Source organism: Silene latifolia, chromosome 4 (assembly GCF_048544455.1).
Source record: "Silene latifolia isolate original U9 population chromosome 4, ASM4854445v1, whole genome shotgun sequence".
Taxonomy (NCBI): domain Eukaryota; kingdom Viridiplantae; phylum Streptophyta; class Magnoliopsida; order Caryophyllales; family Caryophyllaceae; genus Silene; species Silene latifolia.
This window is the reverse complement of record NC_133529.1, coordinates 59,798,385-59,809,304: the sequence shown is the minus strand read 5'-3', so window position 1 is coordinate 59,809,304 and position 10,920 is coordinate 59,798,385. Positions and strand designations below refer to the sequence as shown.

General features: G+C 40.4%; 1 non-coding gene across 1 annotated transcript; it reads right to left on the bottom strand.

The window, feature by feature from the left end:
- Window positions 1–433: 433 nt before the first annotated feature.
- LOC141654265 (small nucleolar RNA R71) lies at window positions 434–540 on the bottom strand. The gene has a single exon (XR_012547827.1). It is a non-coding gene; the product is annotated as a small nucleolar RNA R71 (small nucleolar RNA).
- Between the last annotated feature and the right edge of the window lie 10,380 nt (window positions 541–10,920).

Below are 10,920 nucleotides of genomic sequence, written 5' to 3'. Positions count from 1 at the left end.
TCCTTTCGCAATAGAAGGAGAAGAAAACCCATTAAACAATACCACACAAAATCCACCTACAATGCCTAAATTCTCGTCACACTCTATACCCACCGAGGAGGATTTACCAAATGGTACTCCTACCCCACAACATCTTACCGGAAACTTTATTGCCAAGTCCGCCTTCATCCAACTAGTTGAGAGGAGCCAATTCGGGGGAATGCCTAGTGAGGACCCTCATTCTCATATGGAAACCTTTTGCGATTATTGTGAAGCTATCTCTCAAACGGGCGTGACTCAAGACCAAATAAGATGGGTCTTATTTCCTTTTTCGTTAATCGGCACCGCAAATCAATGGTTGAAGGGCCTTGATAAGGCCACCCTTGGAATAGATTCTTGGAAGAAGCTAGCTCTAGCTTTCTACAAAAATTTCTACCCGCCGGAAAAGACCAATATGCTAAGAGCTCAAATTACGGGTTTTAAGCAAAGAGATGAAGAATCTTTGTATGAAGCTTGGGAGCGGTTCAAAGGTATTTGTCGCTCATGTCCTCACCATGGACTTAGCGAATGGTTTTTAGTGCAACAATTTTGGAATGGTTTATATGAAGATTCTAGGAACATTCTCAATATGGGGATCAAATGGAATGTTCACCGAAGTTGATGACAATCAAACATGGAACAAGATTGAGGAAATGGCGGTCCATAATTCACAATATAGTAGGCCTCGCAAGGCTACTAGAGGAGGAAAGTATGAAGTGGACACCGTTACTCAATTGGGTGCTCAACTTAGTGCTCACATTGACACAATCAACTTGAAGTTTGAACAAGCTATGGCTAGACTTGAGGAAAACTCAAAATCATCAAAGCATCATGTCAATGCCATGACGGCATCCTCATCAATCCCAAGCGGGATATGTGAGAATTGTGGAACCTTGGGTCATGACTCAAGTGAGTGTAGGGGAACAACCGAACAAGTTAATGCTTTCCAAGCTTACAAAAGTGGTACCCCTTATTCAAATTTTTACAATGAAAACACCAAGTTCCATCCAAATCTCTCATACAAAAGCCAAAATGTTCAAAACCCTCAAACAACATACACTCCACCACCCATGAGAAATCAAAATCAAAGACCCTTTTACAATCAAAACCAAGGCTACCAAAATCAAAATCCATACAATCACCAAAATGACCAAGGTTTTGATGTCCAAAAAGCGGTCCTCCAAATGCAAAAGAATCAACAAGAATTTTTCACCCAAATGCAAAAAGATAGCCAAGCAAAAGACACCACCATCAACAACATTCTAGCTCACACCAAGATGTTGGAAACACAATTGACCCAACTAGCATCTTCAAGCTCACAAAGACAAAAGGGGCAATTACCACCACAAAGTAATCCCCCTAGACATGAAACGGTTAGTGCCATTCACTTGAGAAGCGGTACAAGATATGAAGCAATCAAAGAAGCAAGTTGAGGATGAAGTTGTGAGAGCTAGTGAGAATGAAGTTGTGGTGCAAAGTCCCAAAGAAGGGGAATCATCAAAGGAAGAAAGTTCAAAGAAAAATGAAGACAAAGCCAAAGAAAAGGAGCCCATTGTGATTAGACTTCCTTTTCCAAGTCGTCAAGCCAAGCCTAAATTTGATGATCAACTTGGAAAGTTCATGGAAATTGTGAAGAACTTAGAAGTCTCAATTCCTTTCACGGAATTAATCAATCACGTTCCGCCTATGCAAAGTACATGAAAGATATCCTCACAAAGAAGAAGTCGATCCGGAAACTTGAGACTATCGCCTTCACTAAGGTGAGTAGTGCAATACTTCAAGGGAATTCACCTCCAAAGTTAAAGGATCCGGGAAGCTTCTCAATACCGTGTACCATTGGCGACACAACGATCAACAAAGCCTTATGTGATCTAGGGGCTAGTGTGAGTGTCATGCCGTACTCGGTAAGTAAAAGGTTGGGAATGGGAGAGCTTAAATGCACCAATATCACTCTTCAAATGGCCGATAGATCGACGAAGACACCATTAGGGATATGGGAAGATGTCCCCGTGCGAATTGGGAAGTTTTTCATCCCGGTGGACTTTGTCATTGTTGATATGGAGGAAGATTCCAACATTCCAATCATCTTAGGAAGACCTTTCCTACACACCGCGGGTGCGGTGATTGATGTGAAACATGGAGAGCTCACTCTAGAAGTGGGAGATGAAAGCATAACTTTTAATCTTGACAAGACTATGAGAGCTCCTCGTTTGCATGAGCCATGTTTCATGATTGATCATTATAGCCGGAAAGATGAAAGGAAGAAATCGGAACTCCAATGGAGGAAGAAATTTGAAGATGCTCCATTCAAAGAGCAAGTGAATTGTGACAAGGAGAGCTTGCAAAGCTCATCAAAATCAACCAAGGAAGAAGATGATGGCCTCATTGGCCAAGAGAAGAAATTGGGAGAGTTGTCTCCATCTAAGCAAGAGATTTTCAATGATCAACTCAATGAAGTTTGTGGTCTTTGGGACGACGAATTTGAAGGGATCTTTAATCCCTACATTGGGCATGCCATCGATCATGATCAACAACAAGGGCCACGGTCTATTGAGGACCTCTACCATAACAATGAACAAGCTTTCGATTACTTCTTCAAGGTGTTGAGCAACATCAACAACACCTTGAACATGCCCCCTTGACATCTCATCAAGAATGAGAGTTTGGTGGAGTCCTCCCTAAACCACCACTTGTAAATATTTCTAACTCCCTAACTTGCTTTTCAATTTTTGTATTGCATTTTTGTCATTTTTGGATTTATTTTTACATTGATCAAAATAATTGTCATGTAAGAGAGAAGTGAGGGAGGGACTAATGATTTTAATTGATGTGTAGTGCTTTACCTTAGTATGGGGATGGAAATTGCCTAGGCTATTCATGCCTTAGTAGTGCCCCCACAATGAAGATCACAAGATTTGAAAGAAAGAAAGAAAGAATGATAAGGGAATGCGTTGGTGCACGGATGGAACTGAATCCGTGTACACAAGGACCAATCCGAGCGGATTCCTGAGAATCCGCCCGTCTGAAGCAAATCCGTGCGTCCTGCTGAGAAGACGCCCGTCTTGGGCTGTGTTGAAATTGCAAATTTCTTGACTGTCAAAGAATCCGAGCGGATTTCTGGAAAGACGCCCGTCTCACAGAATCCGTCCGTCTTGTGAACAATCCGCCCGTCTCAAAGCTGAAGAAAAACAAGGAAAAATCTCTGGACTGAAATCCGTCCGTCCTGCACGAAATCCGCCCGTCCCATCTCAGAAGAATCCGAGCGGATTCCCCAGAATCCGCCCGTCTCTAGGCGGGATTTTGAAAATTTTGAAGCTGTAGAATCCGCACGGATTGCGCCCAATCCGCACGGATTGTCCCTGCGTCCTAAAAATTGTCGAATTCTTTAAATACCCACCCCACCTTCACTCATTCATTCATTCATTCATAAACACTACCCATAACATCAAAACCCTCATCCTCTCCATCTCAAAAACAAAAACACCTCAACAAAACCCACCAAAATCAAATCAAACCATCTTTCAAACAACAAATCAATCACTCCATCTTCATTAACAATCAAAACCAAGAACAAATTCTTCAACCTTTGAATCGATTTTTGTTTTTATAAAGGCAAAGCCTTTCACCTTCAAATCGATTTGGGCATTCTACAAATTGAAGATTTTTGATTCTTTTCTTGGTTAGTTCATCAAATGGCAAGAACAAAGGGAGCAACAAAGGCAACAAAGGCACCAAAAGCAAAGGCTCTCTCTCAAAGGCAAAAAGCTCTACAAGCAAAGAAAGCTTTGGCAATGGTGGTATCAACACCAAACTTGGAAGTGCAACAACAACAACAAATTCCTATGGAAGCATCACCTTCTACTCCTAAATCGATCAACTCTTGCATTTTCCGGAGGTAACATTCATTTCCGATACCCATAGAAATACATTTGTCAAGTTTGCTATGAAACAAATCCAATCCACCAAATTCATATGTCAAGATGCCTTAGAGAAGTTGGGTGTTCTTGAACAAACAAGAGTCTTTTTCAATGCCATGGGTTTGAAGAAATTGTTTGAAATGAAGGAAGTAACATACCCCTCCCTTGTCTTGGAATTCTTAAGTTCTTTAAAAGTGACAAAAGTTGAGAATAGGGAAAATATTGAGTTTCGTCTAGCTAACACTAGTAGACGCATTACCTTTCCGGAATTGGGTGAAATTTTGGGTCTTAGCGATGAACATAAATTTTATAAGCAATATGGGAAGTATGATCCCGAGCCTCTTTGGGAGGCAATCTCCGGGAAGAAATTTGAAGATTTTCATGCTTGTCGTGCTCTTTTGGTCCATCATCCGGGCATAAGAATATGGCACAAAGTTGTGGGAAATACCATAATTGCTAGGAAAGACACCAATCATTTCACGGGACTCGATTTTATTCTCCTTGAATCAACTTTGAATATTGGAAGAGTTCACACCAAGCCTTACAATTCTTTGAGGCTATTGGTTGATAGATGGCTCCATGTAGATAGTGGGAAGAAGGGTCAAACCGTTATTGTTAATGGCGGCCTTGTCACGGTCCTAGCCAAGCACTTTGATCCTAATTTCAATAAGGATAGCAAGTACAAGGCTAAGGATGGTGGCCATCTTATTGATATGTCCATCTTGATTAACAAGTTTAAGTGGGTTGCTCACAATCCCCTTGATACCAAGTATGGGTGGCTTACTAGTGAGGCTCGATCATTCACTTTACCCGCAAAGATTTGCCGTCTTAGTGTCCACCGGACCAACTATTTACTTCCCCTATCCGAAGAAGCCGAGTACATCATTCAACAACAAAAGGGTGATCATGAAACTCCCTCCTCTTCCATTGTTATACCACCTTACCCCTTTGTGTATGAAGAGTTCAAACCGCAAGGAGTTGAAATTGGAAAAGACTATGTCACTCTTCTTATGCAAGCCATGCACAAGCAAGCTTATGAAGATCGGAAGAATGCATATTTGGCTCAATATCCTCCCCTCCTACATCTAGCTAGGCAAGGACTCCTTGATCCATCTTGTCCTTTGCCTAGTTGGGCGGATAGAGAAGCCTTATTTCCGGGTGCATCAAGGGACGTGGTGGAAGACAATGAGGTTGTTGGAAATGGTGAAGAAATTGATGATAATATTGAGGAAGAAGCAAGTGGAGATGAAGAAAGAGATGGTGAAGATAATGATGAGCAAGATGATGGAGAAAGTGATGAAGAAAGTGCCAAGGAAAGTGGCAATGTGACCGCTTCTCATGAGGGAAGTGGTGATGATAATAGCATGATGGAAGACTAGCCTTGGAGACTCCTACACTCCCATGGTTTGTCTATATCTCTTTGTATTTTATTTCATTTTGATCATTGTTGGTTTGTCCTAGCAACATCAAAGGACTCACACCTCGGTTCCTTTGAGGTGTTCTTTATTGTTCCCATTTTTGAAAATCCAAAATGACAATCTAGTTTCATGCATAGCATAGTGTGTGCATGAACTATACCCATGCCTTGACATTAGCAATAGTGTCTTATTCGGTTTGGGGAAGTTAATGCATACACAACGGGAGGTAATCTAAATTATCCTCTCCGTCATAACAAAAACCATGCATCATGTAGTATAGCTTAGTGTAGAATTGCATTTAGTATAGAAATCATGCATCATCTTTGCATAATTTCCATCATTTTGGCCATTGAGGACAATGCCCATATTAGTGTGGGGATGGGAATTCTAACACTTAACTTTTATTCAAAAAAAACATAAAAATTGAAAAATTTCAAAAAACCATAAAAATTTGAAAATTTGAAAAATCCAAAAACAAGTTCATTTCCTTTGTATATATTGTCTTGTATATATTGTGTTTGTTTATCCTTGTTCACTTTGATTGACTACGCCACATCCGAGACATGAGGATATTGAAGACCGCATGGTATGATCTTTCCAATCTCCTTTTTCCTCTTTATGTTAATGACTATGTGGCTTTATTTTGATTGATGCGGTAAAACAATGTGAACTTAGGACTTGCATTTAGTTTATTTGTCATATTAGTTGGTAGAATCATTTGCATTAGGATGTTTATATGTTAGTTGCATCATGGCATGTAGTTGCATGTTTAGAAAAATTTTGCGAAACCGCCTACTTGGGAAGCTTGACAAGTGTATATAGGCCCTAGTAGATGCTTTTTATTCTTAAGACTTTGCTTGTTAGAATACTTGTAAAACACCCTAGGATGTGTCATGCTAGTATCCTTTGACCCATGGTTTAAGGCCTAGTCAAGAGTACCTTGTGGTGTGATAACTCCTTGGCTACCGTTTATTCCAAGGTGACCCTTGAAACCATGCATACTTCTATCATTCATCCATGTTCTACCACATTTTTGTCATCAAAGGGAATGGGCACAAAACAAAAAGAAATCAATTTGAGTTCAATGAAATGAAAAATGAAAGAAAGTTTGCAAAAATGCATCAAAAGAAAAGAGGAGCAAAAATAGACTCCTAAAGCTTCAAATACAAGGCACCCTCGTTACTAATTGGGGTGACTTTGAAAATGTTCAAAAAAAGAAATTCAAAAAGTTGTCAAGTATTGAAATACCAAAAATCAAAAGAAATGGCAAAGAAAGTGTTCTCAAATGTCAAATGCCAATGAAATTGGGGGGAAAACAAAAATAAAAGCAAACTCCCAAAGTGAAACTCAAATATCTATCGATCCCTTTATCCATCGTATCCATTTTTGTGCATGGTAGAGAGGGGACGACCCTTCTTCTTGTCTAGGCAAGAGGGGGAATTCCGCGATCCTCCAGTGTTTCTAACACCATAGGGAGTCTACTCTTGACAAAAGCATTTAACGATTGAGGACAAAGGTACCCTAGCTTGACACCTTTTGGAGGTGATTTATTGGTATCCTTCTAGGCTTAGTAGTTTGAACAAATTGCATCTATGAAGGATTGTGTACCCTTGAATTGCTTCCCTTGTAGATAATTTCCGCCACTTAGATGAGGAAAGTGGCTATTCTTTTTGTAGATGCATCCATTATGTGTTTTTGTGTGCTTAAAGTTTGGATGTGTCGCCATTTTGGCAAGACCCACCTTGCCTTGCAAGAAGGCATCCTACCTCATGGTTGTCTTGTTGTGAGTTGAAGGGGCGGAGTGAGACCCGCTAATTGTCTCATATCGGCTATTATTATTAGGTTAGGTTAGTATTGGTCCTAGTCTTTGTCACCTCTTTACTCGGGACGAGCAAAGGTTCGGTTTGGGGATATTTGATGTGACCATAATTGGCGCATATTTAGCCCCCGAATTACCATTGTTTCCATGCTTTTTAGTACCTATTTGGGTCATTTCTTATCTTTAGTTCTTTGTTTTGCATATTCTTTGAGATTTTGATCCCTTGGTAGGAAAGGAGTAAGAATCTTGCATTTTCATGGCAAAACAAGGCTAAATTGATCATATTCAATGACCAAGCATCAAGGAGAGACAAGACTAGAAGGCCTTTGTACATAGCATAGTAGAAGAGCAATGTTGAGAAAAGAATCCTTGAGTCCCCAAGGAAATCCCCAAGGAATTCATGAAGAAAAGGGAAGAAAAGAAGAAGAAAAGATCTTTGCCAGACAATCCGAACGGATTGTACACAATCCGTCCGTCCGCCCAAGCCCAATCCGAGCGTCCCTCAAAGGAATCCGCTCGGATTACCCCTCGCCAATCCGAGCGTCTTGCCCAAGGATCCGCTCGGATTCTCCAGGCCAGATCCGGCCGTCCCGACTCCCATCCGCACGGATTTCATGCAGACAAAGACGTTTTCATTCTTCAAGCCACGATAAGAGAAGCCCTTCTCTCCGAGAATACCGGAGTCTCCTTGCTCAACTTAAAAAGTGTAATTACTAGTTTAGCCCTTAGTTAACCCTAATGCATCCTTCCTAATTTTCACTATAAATACCCCATTAGTCTAATTAGAGGAGCATGTTCTTCTTATCAATAATTAGTGTAGTTAATATTAATCAAATCTCTCTTCAATATTGTAATCAAATATTAATCAAGTTTTAATCCAAGTTTTAGTTCTTTAATCTCTCTCTTGTTCTTACTTTATTTTGGGTAATTGAAGATTATTTGGGTTATTATTGGGAGATTGACAACCTCTCAATCTAGGATTCAAGTACTTCTATTATTCTTGCTTTATTATTGGAATCATTAGTAGGTATAATCTCTTAATCCCTTTTTAATTATTGCTAATTACTTTCATTTATTCATCATGTTTCATTATGTTAGTATGATTGACAACCTTTCTAGCATGATCAATATGATAATGAGTGAGTAGTCTCTTAGCTAGGGTTTAATGGGTGATTAGGGGAAACCAACATGGGGAATGATTCATGCTTAAATTAATATGCTTTCATATCTTATTTGCTTGCTTGTTTTGATCTTAATACATGCACATGTTATATTTGATGAAATACTAAGCCTATGAATCCTTGCATTTACTATCATCTTCTATCCTTTCAACTTGACTTGTAAGACATAACCCAACTCGAGTCTTGTTAGACCATGCATGTGTTGAGTAGGAAAGATTAAGTCGACTTGTAGGTGTTGTACAATCTAATCGATTCGGCTCCGGGACCCAAACTTTCCTAGGATTGTAAGATATAACCCAATTCAATCCATCACAACAATAATTGCTTGCTTATAATTTGAGAACATGTTTGTATGATCATATCCCATGATTCCCCTATGAACCCATGACACCCTAGTGCCTTTAATCAATTGTTTACACCCCTTATTTTATTTACCTTGTTAGTTTATTTTCATTGCTATTTTAGTTTAGTAACCTCCTACATCAACCCAATTTGTGACACCCCCTAGACACCACTAGTTACAACAGAATTCTCATTTCAATACCCGTCCCTTGGGATCCGACCTTTACTTGCCTCTTTACTAATTGTAGAGTTGTTTGTGAAGTATAAATTGTGTTTTGTATCGACCATTGACCAACGACCACATATGCTTAATTTGTGAAACGAAATGGACTCGATCACGTAGCTACTCGATCGAGCAACTTGGAACAGCTCGATCGAGTAAACGCGATTTTGGCTCTGGTCGATCGAGTAAGAGTATCACTCGATCGAGTGAATAAAACCCAAAAAGTGCTCGATCGAGTAGAAAAACTACTCGATCGAGTAACTGGACCTGCAAAATACGCGTTAAAAGCAAGGAAAGCATAGAAAGTTCATAAAACAGTGTCTAAAGTTCAAAAATAAGCTAAAGAAAAATAAAATGTTCAACAAGAGTACAATAAAGCAGTCCGGGCTGCCTCTCGGAGAGCGCTGGTTTAAGAGGTCCCGCACGACCTTTCTGGCATCAAATAAGTGGCGCGTCTAGCTCGTCGAAGTACAAGACTTCAACGCGGTTGTCTGCTTCATTTGCCTCATGATAATGCTTCACGTATTGCCCATTCACCTTGAACCTACTACCTTCGGAATCTTCGAGCTCCACGGATCCAAATTTGGTAACAGCTGTCACCGTATAAGGACCACTCCACTTGGACTTCAGCTTGCCAGGAAACAATCTCAATCGGGCATTAAACAAGACAGACTTTTTGCCCAACATGAAACTCCCGAGGTAGAATTCTCTTGTCATGCCATCTCTTCGTCTTTTCTTTGTAAATGCGCGAGCTATCATAGGCATTAAGCCTAAACTCTTCCAACTCATCTAGATGCAAAAGACGATTCTGACCACACAACTTAGGATCAAAGTTAAGCTCACGAATTGCCCACCAAGCCTTACATTCCAGTTCAACAGGTAAGTGACATGATTTTCCATAAACTAACCTATAAGGTGATACACCAATTGGTGTCTTAAAGGCAGTTCTGTAGGCCCATAATGTGTCCTCTAACTTAAGACTCCAATCCTTTCGTGATTTAGAAACTACCTTAGACAAGATCTCTTTCAACTCACGATTAGAGACCTCGATCTGACCACTAGTTTGGGGATGATACCCCAAACCACGCCGGTGTTAGACACCAACTTTAGACAGAATAGAAGTTAGTTTCTTTTCCTTAAAGTGCATTCCCCCATCACTAATGACGACCCTAGGGACACCAAATCGGGGAAATATGACCTTTTTGAACATTTTTATCACGGTCTTGGCATCACAATGAGGTGAGGCAATTGCCTCAGCCCATTTCAACACGTAATCAACAGCCACTAAGATATACCTGTTACCTTTACAGGACGGGAACGGTCCTTGGAAATCAATGCCCCAGACATCGAAAACCTCAACCTCTAAGATACCATTTTGTGGCATCTCATGTCTGATACGTGTCATTTATATGATGTTTTACACCCTATTTTACACGCATTTCAGAGCTCAATTATGTAGTTTATGCTACTATTTTCCCTATTTCCGTCTACTTTCGTGTTTTTGTATAATATTGCAGAAATGTGAAGAATCCAGCGTAAAATGAGCCGAATCCGTTCCCGAGTGTTTAGCATAGGATTTGACATGAGGTATTGACTCGAGGAATGAGCTTGGTGCGCGTTTCAAGGCCTAAAGATAGCAAAAGCATGGGTGCGTGTGAGTTTAACAAGCAAAGAAGCACTTCACGATATTGCAGCCTGCTTCAGATGGCAATATCTCGAGTTCTAGAGCTGATAATCGAGTGATTCCAATTGGAGATGAAAGCTTATCCTCTTAGATTTCCAACGCCGCGTAGAACGCGTGATTTGACCAAGTAACGAAGAAATGGCAGCTGTTCTAAGATCGGTGTGCGCTGCAGGAATCGTCAGAATGCAATTCTGTACAGCACCTTTGGTCGATCGACTGGCCTCAGTGGTCGATCGACCACCACGCGGGCTGATGCGCAAATTAAAAGATCGAGAATTAGAAAGCCCAATGTATTCTTAGGTTAAGGAATAAGAGTGC